The sequence below is a fragment of the Echinops telfairi genome, unplaced genomic scaffold (genome assembly GCF_000313985.2).
Source record: "Echinops telfairi isolate 266 unplaced genomic scaffold, ASM31398v2 ScPeMD7_7424;HRSCAF=8462, whole genome shotgun sequence".
Taxonomy (NCBI): domain Eukaryota; kingdom Metazoa; phylum Chordata; class Mammalia; order Afrosoricida; family Tenrecidae; genus Echinops; species Echinops telfairi.
Window position 1 is genome coordinate 29,431,145 of NW_022111324.1, and position 11,792 is coordinate 29,442,936.

Below are 11,792 nucleotides of genomic sequence, written 5' to 3' on the forward strand. Positions count from 1 at the left end.
AAAGATTGTAGTTGGCAAGGATTTTGTTTGGCTTGGATCCACAATCAAGGCTCAACTTTCCCATGCATATGAAATGATTAGAAAATACCAGGGCTAGGGTCAGGCACACTTAAGTTCTCTAAATGACATCCTTGCTTCTTCAACACTTTAAAGAGGTCTGTACATCAGATATTCCCATTGCAATATACTGTTTAATTTCTTGAATGATGCTTCCGTGAGCATTGATTGTGGTTTCAAGCCAGAAAAGATTTTTGAAAACTTCAATCTTTTCTCTGTTTATCATGATGTCCACCTATCCAGTTGTGAGGTGTTTGGTTTTCTTTACATTGCATTGCAATCCACAATGAAGGCTGCCATCCTTGGTCTTCGTTAGCAAGTGCTTCAGGCCCTCTTTGCTGTCCACACGGAAGGTGGTGGCATCTGCATGCTGAAGGTTGCTAACAAGCCTTTCTCTCCTCCTGATACTACATGATTCTTCATATAGTCCAGCTGCTCGGATTATTTGTTCTGCCTACAGATTAAACTAAATTTTAAACCATGCAGAATTTCTTTGTTCTTTTCGAACAACTCTCTCTTGATCTATGTACAGGTGCTGTATGAGCACAATGAAATGTTCTGGAATTCCCATTCTTCTCCAGGCTATTCATTGTTTGTTATGATCCCCATAGTTCAATGTTTTTCAGTCAATAAAACACATGTAAACATCTTTTTATCATTTTCTGCTTTCAGCCAAGATCCATCTGATATCAGCAGCAATCTCCCTTGTTCCAGATCTCATTCTGAATCCAACTTGAATTTCTGAAAGCTCCCTGGCATTTTTTATGACTCTACATTTTGGCAAGTGGAATAAATACTTATGTTATTGGCTTATATTTGTATTGCACTATATTTTTTATCATCATCATCATCATCATCATTAGACATTGAGCTCACGTTTTAATGAATTTGAACACATGGCACAGGTTTCTAGGGGGACATAAATGCACCTCCATTTTATAAATGGCTTTTCCTTCTTTTGTCTTAAGCCATAAGGACAGGGATGGACAATGTTTGAATTCTTCCTTGTTAGAAGCAAGAGTTTCCTTTATAGAACCTATGCTTTACTTGCTTGCTTTCTTTTCTTTAAGAGCTGAACATCAAAATTTCTGTAACTGCTTGCAATGCATTTTTTGATCCTGGGCATTTTTCTATGGTTAAATTATGCTTTCAATTTCTGTATCATCACAGACTCTTTTTGTTGGCTTTTTTGAAATAGCATTTTCTTCCTCTAGTGTGTCCTTACAGTCACTGGCATTTAGGATGATCCCTTAGGGACTTCTTTGTGCACACCTTCACTCCTTCAACAGAGGCACTGGTCTGCCTTCGACAGGGGTGTGACATTAATCTCCTCTATCCCTCCATCCATCTGCGGTCCTTGCCCACATGGCACTCCCCAGTGCTCCAGTCCTTGCCGCATTCTATACAACATGTGAGCTCTCACAGCATGATTAGCCCATAATTGTTGTAGGTAACCTTGAATTCTTGAACCTCCCTATCATAAATCCACTTGATATTTTCAAACTTATAGTCATATAAGACTAGCAGAAATTCAACAACCATACTATGTTGAGGTTTCTAATGATTTTTCTCTATATTCAGCAGCTCATCGATAATCTCTGATTTCTCCATACTTAGGCCAATCAGAAAGAGGATAACCCTAATACAGTGAACTTGATGGTAAAGGAACACCAGTTACTTCAAATTGCTATAACTGTAAAGGTGCTTGCCATCTCTCCTCACTTAGGCTCTGACTCACTAGCTGTATTTGGACATAGTTCTGTGAAAATTAATCACTCCATTGGCTCCATCCATTTTATACAGGTTCTTGAAAACATGTGTGCCAAGATTCTTCTGAGCTTCATAATTCATGAGTATAATATCTGAATCAGCACTCGGGGAAAAATAGGGGTATAACCACTCAACACAGCTGAACCAACACTACAGGTAGGTTCAACAGGAGCCCAGGCCAGCATATCGATGTCAGGAGGGAGCACCTGATTGAGGATGTGGGTGTTAAGGATCTCTTTGTCAGTATCATTGCTTTTGTCTTTCCAGTTAAAATCCTCTGAGCCTTGTTCCTTGGAAAGTGAGAACAAAAATTGAGAGATAACAGCTGTCCACAGGTACTACTTCCTTTTTCTGTCCACCCACACCGGTGATGATTGGATGACTGTACTTTCTACAAGTCTCTTCTTGGCTAGTGCTTCAACCAGCTTATCTTCCATGACATTTACGTTATTTTGATTGTGAAATTCCTGGTAGCTCCAAACCAGATAGGCTCTCCGCAGAGCTACACGGCTTTGGCCGTAAGCACTGAAATCAAATGCATGTGGTGAAGTTGGGGTGGAAGAGTGACAAAATGAGTGATGCATTACAAAAAATGTATGGGAGAATATGTCCACAAAAAATGAGAAGTTTACAAATGGCTTACACCTTTTAAGAAAAGACAAGATAATGTTGAAGATGAAGCACACCATTCACCTCAGTTTTCAAGGAAACAATCTTGCTTGTGCCTTAAAGGAAGAGGACTAGCAATTAACTGTAGAGATAGTGGTCATAATATCTTCACTCAAAAGCCTCAAACTTACTGCCATCAAGCCGACATTGACTCATAACAACCCCATACGACAGGGTAGGTCTGCCTCTGTGGTTTTCCAAGTCTTTAACTCTACCACGATGAAGAGTTCTCCCACAGGTGGAAAGTTCTTTCTCCCACAGAGCGGCTGATAGTTCAAACTACTGACCTTGTAGTTAGCCGCCCAAAGCATGACCCTATGCTTCATATAACCAGGGCTCCACACAATACCTTCGATGTCTCAAATGTTCAACATCTATAATTCTGACCAAAAAAGAGCAGAAGAAAGTTGAACAGTCTCCAGCTTGCTGGCCACCCTGAGAGCTTCCCTAGCCCTGCCATGTCTTCACCAACCTTAGAGCCACCCAATTTCGCCCCCATGGGCCTGTGAGCTTCCTGTATCCTACATCACTGCATGTGATTCTTGTGTCTCAAGAGGGACTTATGGACTAGTATCAGACGTATGGAATTGAGTTGGACTGTGCTGGGATGAAGAAATAGGCTGTCTAGAGGATTTAGCCACTCAAAATCTTTTTTAGTACTTGACATTCAACCATTTTAACAGGTAACATTTCAGAAACAACCAATGCTACTGGAGGAAGAAGTACAAGTTCCACTGAAGGCATTAGCACAAACAAGGGTCCAGGAATTGATGGAATACCAATTGAAATGTTTCCGCAAGCTGAAGCAGCACTGGAAGTATTCATTCATCTACGCCAAGAAATATGAAAGACAGCTACCTGGCCAACTGACTGGAAGAGATCCAGATTTTTACGCATTCCAAACAAAGGTGACTCAGTAGAAGCTGCCAGCATTTCAGGCAAGATTCAGAAGAGGACACAGGACAAGGGATATCATTGCTGATGCCAGATGGATCTTGACCAAAGGCAGAGGATATCAGAAAGATGTTTACTTGCATTTTATTGATTACTTCAAGCATTGAGTCAATTCTGACCCTTAGGAATCCTGTACAGGGTGCTTAAGTCCCTGTAGGCTTCCAAGACTGTAACTCTATGAGATTAGAAAGTCTCATCTTTTTCCCCTGAAGAGCTGGTGGTTTTAAAATGCCGAGTTTTTGTGTAGCAGCAAAATATATAACATACTATGCTACAGAGCTCCCTTTTTATTGATTGTGCAAACGTACTTGATTGTGTGAACCACTATAAGCTATGAGATGAATGAGAGTTCCAGAACACCTCATTGTGCTCATGCAGAATCTGAGGATGGATCCGGAGGCAGTTGTGTGAACTGGACAAGGGACTGCTCACTGCACAGTTGAAAACCAAGAGGGGTGTGCCGCAGGGATGTATCTGCTCACAAGATTTGTTCAATCTGTAAATTCAGTATGCAAAAATCAAGGAAGCTGGACCTATGGAATTCAGTATCAGAATTGGAGGAAGCTTTCTTGCCGAAAAAAGAGGACTTGAAGCGCTTGCTCAGAAGACCAAAGCTTGAAGCTTTCAGCATGGGTTGAAAGTTAGTGTAACGGACACCAATATCTTCAAAACTGGACCAATAGGTAACGATAAACAGAGAACATTTTGATCTTCCCGAGGAATTCATCTTGCATGGACCCACGATTGAAGTTCATGGGAGCAACAGTCAAGAGATCAAAGGACACATGGTGGAAAACTGCTGTACGAGGTCTCTGTAAAGTGTCCGAAAGCAAGTATGTTACTTGGAGGACTAAGGGGCACCTGACACAAGGCATGGCATTTTCCGTTGCCTCAGAGTTGTGTGAAAATTGGACATTATTATAAAAGAGTAACCAGAGGCAATTCATAACGCTCCTTTTTCTCAGTGAAAAACCTGTCACACACCAAAATGGCTAGGACGCTTCATCTGGAGCACTTCAGTCCTCTCTCCCGATTCCGGAGGTACAGAATCACATATGCCTGGACCCCCTCTGTCCTGATGAAGCTGGAATGTGCACAGTTAACTCTCATCTCTGCCTATGGGGGTTAGGCTGCTATCTCTGAGAGAAAATGTGTAAGTAACACTTGGATGTACTAGCTCTCCTTGCCCCAAGGAAGGTGTGCTCCGAGTCACTGAGGAGCTGAGTAAGGAACAGCACTTCATGCTGAAGAGGGGCCATAGTGTTAAAGGCAGTGTCCTCTCCACTGCTGGCCGTCACCAGTCTCGTGTGCACTTGTGGATCCCGTACAGGCCATGTGTGATCTGATAAATCAGCAGCCCTCCTTATGGCAGTGAAAGCCGATTCTGACTCATAGTACCAACACATGCTCATACAGGATTTTCAGTAGCTCATGTTTAGCCTTTGTTCCCCATCTTTTTTCTAAGACATAGCATTCCAAGTCAACATTCCAAGTCTTTCTTGTGAGGGACTCTCAGTCCACTCCACCGTCCAAATGTTAGGTTAGTAGCACTAGCAACTTGCACCACCAGCCACCATCACTGTGGGTCTCAGCAGTCTGAGATGGAGTGATTGAAGGCCTGGTGTCTTTAGTTGAGGGGACAGAGATTTCTGGCTCAAAACTCAACCGTGTTTTGCCCCAAGGCACACAAGAAGCTATGTTTAGTGATTGTATCAGTTAGAAAAACTATTTTTTTGCTCCAAACCCCCTTTTCAGTTAGCTACCTATTTGAATGTCTATTATCTATTGATCCAATTCCCAGAAAAGATAAGGAGCAAATGGCATCTATTCCTACACCTAAAAAAATGTCAATATCATAATGTTTTAGTAATTGTAATGATTAATCTCATGATTTTAATTTTTCAAATCTGAAAACAATGATTCCTAAATGCCTTCCTGGTTTGTCAAACTGATTTCAGAAACATAATATGTGTTAAGATCTTTCGTAGGCCTACTCTTCTTTAAAATAGATGTTTCCAAAGATATTGTCCCAATCAGCTGCATATATCTTTTTTAAAGTAATGCAATCATACTGTGCATTCTCATTAAGCATTTCCCCTTCTTGCCTTCCTTATTTATGTCGAAGGCAGCATCATTCACCCTTCTTCAGACCTAGCCATCCATCTATTTAATTAAAGTGCACACTGAACACTTCCTACAAATCAGGTGCTTTGCTGAACAGAAACATCTGAAAAACCCAGATAAACGTAGATGGGAAAATCAGATTATTACCGCTTTCTTCCTTCTATCTCTCTTTCCCACTTCTAATCTGCTACCAAGTTCTATTACGTTAACTTCCTTGATTTGGGGGGCATCATGTAAAGTGCGGGGGGCAGTGGAAAAGAGGAAGTTCATCCACAAGGTGGGTTGACATAATGGTTGCAACAACAGGCTCAAATATCAGAACAATTTCGGGGTGGTGCAGGACCAGAGTGTTCTGTTCTGTGTGCACAGGGATGCTAGGAGTCGGACTGACTTGTGCTTCATAACAACAGCATTTTTGTAAGAGTATGTCCTTTTCTTTATTCCTACTGCCACCGCCTGGCCCAGCTCCTAACCGCTTTTGCATGAAGTGTTGCAATAATCTATAGATCAGCTTGTGCAAGGAGGCCTCGATGGGCTGGGGGGGGGTGTCTTTGTCAATGAAAACAGGTTCGCATTTCTCAGTTTTAAATGAGAGAGGCGGTTCTTGAATAGCAGTCCTTGGGGCAAAAGAGGTAACGGGGAGGATAAGCGAAGAAGACGCTGGTTCAGGCGCAACTTTTATGCCAGTCTTTTATTTTGTTCACTGTAGTTCCTTCAGGTTTTACATTTTTATTTTCTAAAACTACTTTTCCAAAAAGGGAGCTGTTTGTGCACGAAATGGGAAAGGAAGAGGTGACTGTGACCGAGTAGCTGTCTTGGTCCTCATTTACTTATTGCCCCACGGATTCCTGCTTCTTTATTGAGAGACAGCTCTGAAAACGTTGTCCCAGTCGCCACTTGGAAAGGGTGCGACTCAAGGAGAGAGGGTGGCACTGCAGGGGAGATCAGAGACCCTCATGACAAACACCTGGGGTTCAGATCTGGCAAGGTTCCTGGTGGCTGTTTCTGCGTGTCATTATTGACTAAACAGAAGTCAGTTTGTGTTTCTTGTTTGAGATTCTTCTGGAACAACACTACCTAACCCATAAAGTGAAGTGTTGAGTATCAGTACTCAAGAAAATAATCCCTATCCATGATGGTAGATGTTGAAATAATTGTACGGGTGTAGTTTTGCTGTGCATATTCTCAACAACACAAGCAATTGAATTATTTGTTAAAATTTTGTTTTAAAAGATGTACTGGAAATGAATAAACCATATCTTTTTTCTTAAAAAATATTTCTAAACTGGAATATCGGTGAGGGCACATTAGCAACTCTTTGAGAACAATTAGAGCCACACACATTAGTTTGCACAATCTATGTTTTACTGTGCAGTATGTGTGTCAGAGTCCTGGGCCCTAGTAACAGGATATTACAATTTCAATAATTCCCTTGGGGAAAGGGAAATAATCACATTGTTACTCTTTAACCGTGTACAAGGGTGTTCAGAAACCTAATGAGCTATGGCGTCAGTGCTATTAAAATTTTAGTTTCTAGGCAGCACACGTTTATCACACAGACATTTTCTGAAGGGCATACAAGGTTATTCACACCCCTGCCTCTTTATGACATATCCCCCTTTCCCTTCAGGCTTTCTTGCTTTTTTTTTTTTTTAAGTAACCAGCAGCTATATGGTACATATAACAGTAGAGTTTTCAAGCGGAATATAAATGCTTTACAATAGCCATCTTCCTACACTGTAAGCACAAATTGCTCACTATTTGAGCCTCTTTGATAACATGTAATAAATATATTTGTCATTGTTTCTAACCAAAAAGTTGAATGAGCAAGTCCAACAGAGACAACTTGGAAGAAAGGCCTGATGGTCTACTTCTGAAAATTCAAGTAGGAAAACACTCATAATGCAATTCCACTCTAATCCACATTAATTCACTGTGTTAGTATGGGTAGACTAAAAATAAAATCCAGGGGGACGCATGTGTATAAGAAAGAGCTTTATATAAAGAGTAATTGTACATTAAGAAAACATCCCAGCCCAGTCCAGACCAAGTCCATAAGTTTGATATTAGTCCATGTATCCGATACCAATCTATAAAGTCCTCTTCAGACTCACGAAACACATGCAATGACACCAAATGCAGGGAAATGACAGACCTGTGGGTGGGAAGTCTTGTGGATCCAGTGGTGTAAGCATCTCAGAGCTGACAGGGTCTCCACGTGGCTTCTCTGGCACCATAGGTCTGACTCCATCAGCCGCTCTCCATGTGTCTTCTCCACAGGGATGTCTCATAGAGAGTGTCTCCCACCTCCAAAGAAGAAATACAAGAGTTCCCAGAAGGCCGTGCCCACAGAGAGGCCTCATTGACTATATTCTGATTGACAGGCTAGACTCCAACTCTACACTCTTAAACCTTAAATTGACACCAGATTATGTAACGACCACAGTCACCAATGGTTAAAGTTGATGCCCATGGCAACTTGTGAAAAATGCTTGTTATCTGAAAATATATGAATTATTAGAAAAAATATGTCAAACAAGCAAAAACAACCAAACTTTAGCCAATAGCTATGTTTTCTTTTACTTTATAAATAGCAATCTTTATTTTAAAGTGCATGACTTGTTGTCTCTTAGATTCAGAGTGATGGATATACTTGAGGAGTGAAAAAAGCAGGAAGGGATGCAAAGAAGGATGAATGGAAACAAGAAAGGCTGAGAGGAAGTGGGAAGAATCCTGGTGCATTGTGGGGATGTACAGAGACATCTACTGGCCCATAATATCACTACTTTCCTTAAAATTTGTACATGATTACACTATTCATGCGTATTTTTACATGTGAAATTCTTTAGTTTGGTCTGAGCTGATCTTTATTTTCTGTATTTTTTGAAAAGCATAAGAAATCTGATTCAATCTTTAATGTTTTGTCACTAATAAGTAAGGAGACACTTGTAAAATGTAGCCTAAGTGCTTTATATTGCAGAGACTCCGAAGAAGTCCTGAAAAGAAAAAACACCCCCAAACAACATCACATTGAGGAAAGAAAATGTCTGCTCAGTGAGGAGTCCCAACTAGCATGGATGAGTTTCATTTAAAACTCTGCTCCCTTAAAAAATATCTTTCAGGCAGGGAGAGGAGGAACCAAAAAAACAAATACAGCAATCACTCACTGGTCGTGCCTTCTAAATCCATTCAGACTTCCCAGGAGCAGGGGGAAAAAATCTCCCAGGCAACAATGGGTGGTTATTAAATGACTACACAAAGACTGGTGATGTGACACCCCCTGCTGACCTGTGGAGAATGCTGTAGCATCGCCTGAACGTTTCCTCTGATGGCTGAGCCTGCAGGTCTTTTTCCACCTGTCATTATGCTGACTGGGACCACAGCACATTCCTTACTCTCATTGGGCACAGAACACGTTAGTTGCAAAAAAAAACAAACAGCAAAATTAGTGTTTGAGACCTTTGCCCCTTGTTTCCTTTTACTCTGAGCTTTTATATGACACTAAAACTGCTTTATGATTTAATAAATTCAGACCATGGATGTGCTGCCTGAAGTGATATTATAGTGACAGCCCAGCCTTGCATAATCCTAAATAATTTGGACCAATTTTGTCAGACCCATTTTACAAGAAAATTAAGTTTAATGAACAAAGTAGACATAGTTCTATAATGATGAATGTAAAGAGGAGTCCCTGGCTTCTGTCAATGATTAACAAATTTTCTAATTGAAAGGTTGTAGGTTTGAGTTCCCCAGGAGGCACTTTGGAAGAAAAGCCCGTCCATCGCCTTCTAAACTAGCAGCCACGGAACACCCGGCTGAATGCTCCAGTCCATCACGGACAAGGGCACCAGGGGCCAGGCTGGTCACCGGGTCTAGACTCCTTGGCCTTTCTTTCAGTGGATCCAGACCCAACATCACTTCCTATAGTTTTGCATAATTTCTGTAATCCTCCAAAGCCCAGAAAATTTAGACGTATATATTAGGTGGCACTTAACGAAACTGGCAGCAGTATAAGGAATGTCGCCATAAAGTTTTACAAGCTTTTTGAAAATAGGAACAGTGCTTCCATAAATTAGTGTACCACCTTAATTAATGTGTAAATTTTCCTAATAATTGTGTTATTGATTTTGCCATTTGGAAGAATTAATATTAAAAATTTAGGAAAGTTGATTTGATTCTAGTCTCACAAAAATGTTAACTTTACCAATGTATTATATTTAATAATAGATATTTTAGAACGCAAGTTGAGAGTGTTTACCCAATTGAGTTGTCTTCAATTAAGATGGCCCTTTTAGCCATACTTCTTGATGTGATGTATTATAATTCTGGACTCTCTATGACTGGGGCTATAATCCTATTTCGGAAGATGTTCTCTGCTACCCTAATAATGGGCAGCATTTGGGTGCGGTTAAGACTTGATTTTCGTAGAGGGCTTGAACCAATTTACACCCTTTGTTTCCTTGAGACATCTTTAAGCCCTACTTTAGAGAGTGTGACTTACCATACCATGCTTTGTTTCCTTGGGGATATGGTCTGCTAGAAGGTAAAATCCACACCTCCACCAAAGCCATTCATGTGGGCATCAGAGTCATCTTAGACAGGCCCAGGACCATTGAAAGAGCACTTCCCAGATCTCTGTCTGAAGTGGCAGTGGAGCCCAGGTCCAGATGCATCCTGCAGTATGGTGACCTACGGGACTGAGCAAGAGGAGCAGTATTGAGACTATGGACTGTGAGGCAAGCCAACTGTCTGAACATTCTGGTCCAGAGAGGCACAGGCCAAGGGCTCATGGGGCGGGAGACTTGGCTGTTGGCTTGGGAGAGATGTTGCTTTGGACCAAAGACTGGATCTTTACTGCTTACTTATCTCTACTTGTGGTAACCCGTTAACTTCCCTAATAAACCTCCATAATTGCGAGTATTGCCTGTTATTTGATTTAGGAATCCAAATATTGTCATTGCAACAAACTACCGAAACCCGCCTAGAAGTAGAGTGCCAAGGGAGGACTGGTTGGTGTTACCCTAGGGTAATGAAGGGTGGAAGGTGAAGGCTCTGCCCTACTGGCAATAGGGAAGCCAGAGGAGGCCAGATTTGTCTAGTCACCTACACCACTTATTGCACCAATATATCATATGGAAAAGTATTTTCAGGACAGTGTAGTCCTGAAAATTGTTTCCCATCGTGACTGTGCATTTCTTATTAGAATTCAAGATGTCAAACTTATACTCAAAATCACTCAGTAAGGGCTTACACATAATAAAGCTACACGAGCATTAACTGTTAGCAGAATGTCCTAGAGTAGCAGTTTAGAGTGTGGTACCCAGATTTCTGGGGATCTCCAAGGCCTTATCAACAAGTTTAGAAAACCAAATATTTTCAAAATAATGCTAAGGTATTATTTGCCTACTGTTGTGTGCTATCAAGTAGATTTCTCAAAAATCCCTAGTACCAGTGGAACTGCCTCATCAGGTTTCGGCTGTAATCATTACACAAGCAGATTAATTACTAGGTCTTTCTCCTAAAGAGCCAATGGGTATGGTTCCAACACATAACACTTCAATTAGCAGTAGAGCACTTCGCTGATATATCATCAAGTCTCCTTTTTTATAATATTTAAAAATTACTAAAAAAGCTATGGTGGTACTGCCACTTAAGTCTTGGACAGCTAACAGTGTTCCTGTACCGATTACAGCTTCAGAAAACCTATGTCGGATCGCTATGAGTAAGGGTCAGATCCGTGGCAGTGGATGTGTGTTGGTGGCGGTGGTGGTTGCTAGTAGTAATTACACCAGCAGTTCTACTCTCACACACATGAGGCCGCTCTGAGTTGGAATTGGATTTGGGGTAGTAACTCTTACAGAAGGTGTACTTCATATATAGGTGAATTTCCATAATGAAAAAGTTATTGTTGTTTGATGTTAAGTCAGTTCAAACTCATAGTGACTGTACAGCAGAGCAAAACACCAACCGGTCTGGGGCCATCCTCACAATTGTTCTTATGTTTGGGCCCACTGTCACAGCTGCAGTGTCAATTCATTTCATGGAAGGTCTTTCTTTTTATAGCTCCCCTTCTACTTTACTGAGAATGATGCCTTTTCCAGGGACTGATCTCTTGAGAACATGACCAAAGTACGTGAGATGAAGTCTCGCTATCCTTGCATCTAAGGAGCAAGATAGTTCTGGCTGTACTTCTTCCAAGACAGATTTGTTTGTTCTTT

The 11,792-nt window shown here is 41.1% G+C and overlaps 1 pseudogene; it reads right to left on the reverse strand.

Annotated features, from left to right (window-relative positions):
- Positions 1–1,193: 1,193 nt before the first annotated feature.
- Positions 1,194–2,411, reverse strand: LOC101645317 (annotated as a pseudogene).
- Between the last annotated feature and the right edge of the window lie 9,381 nt (positions 2,412–11,792).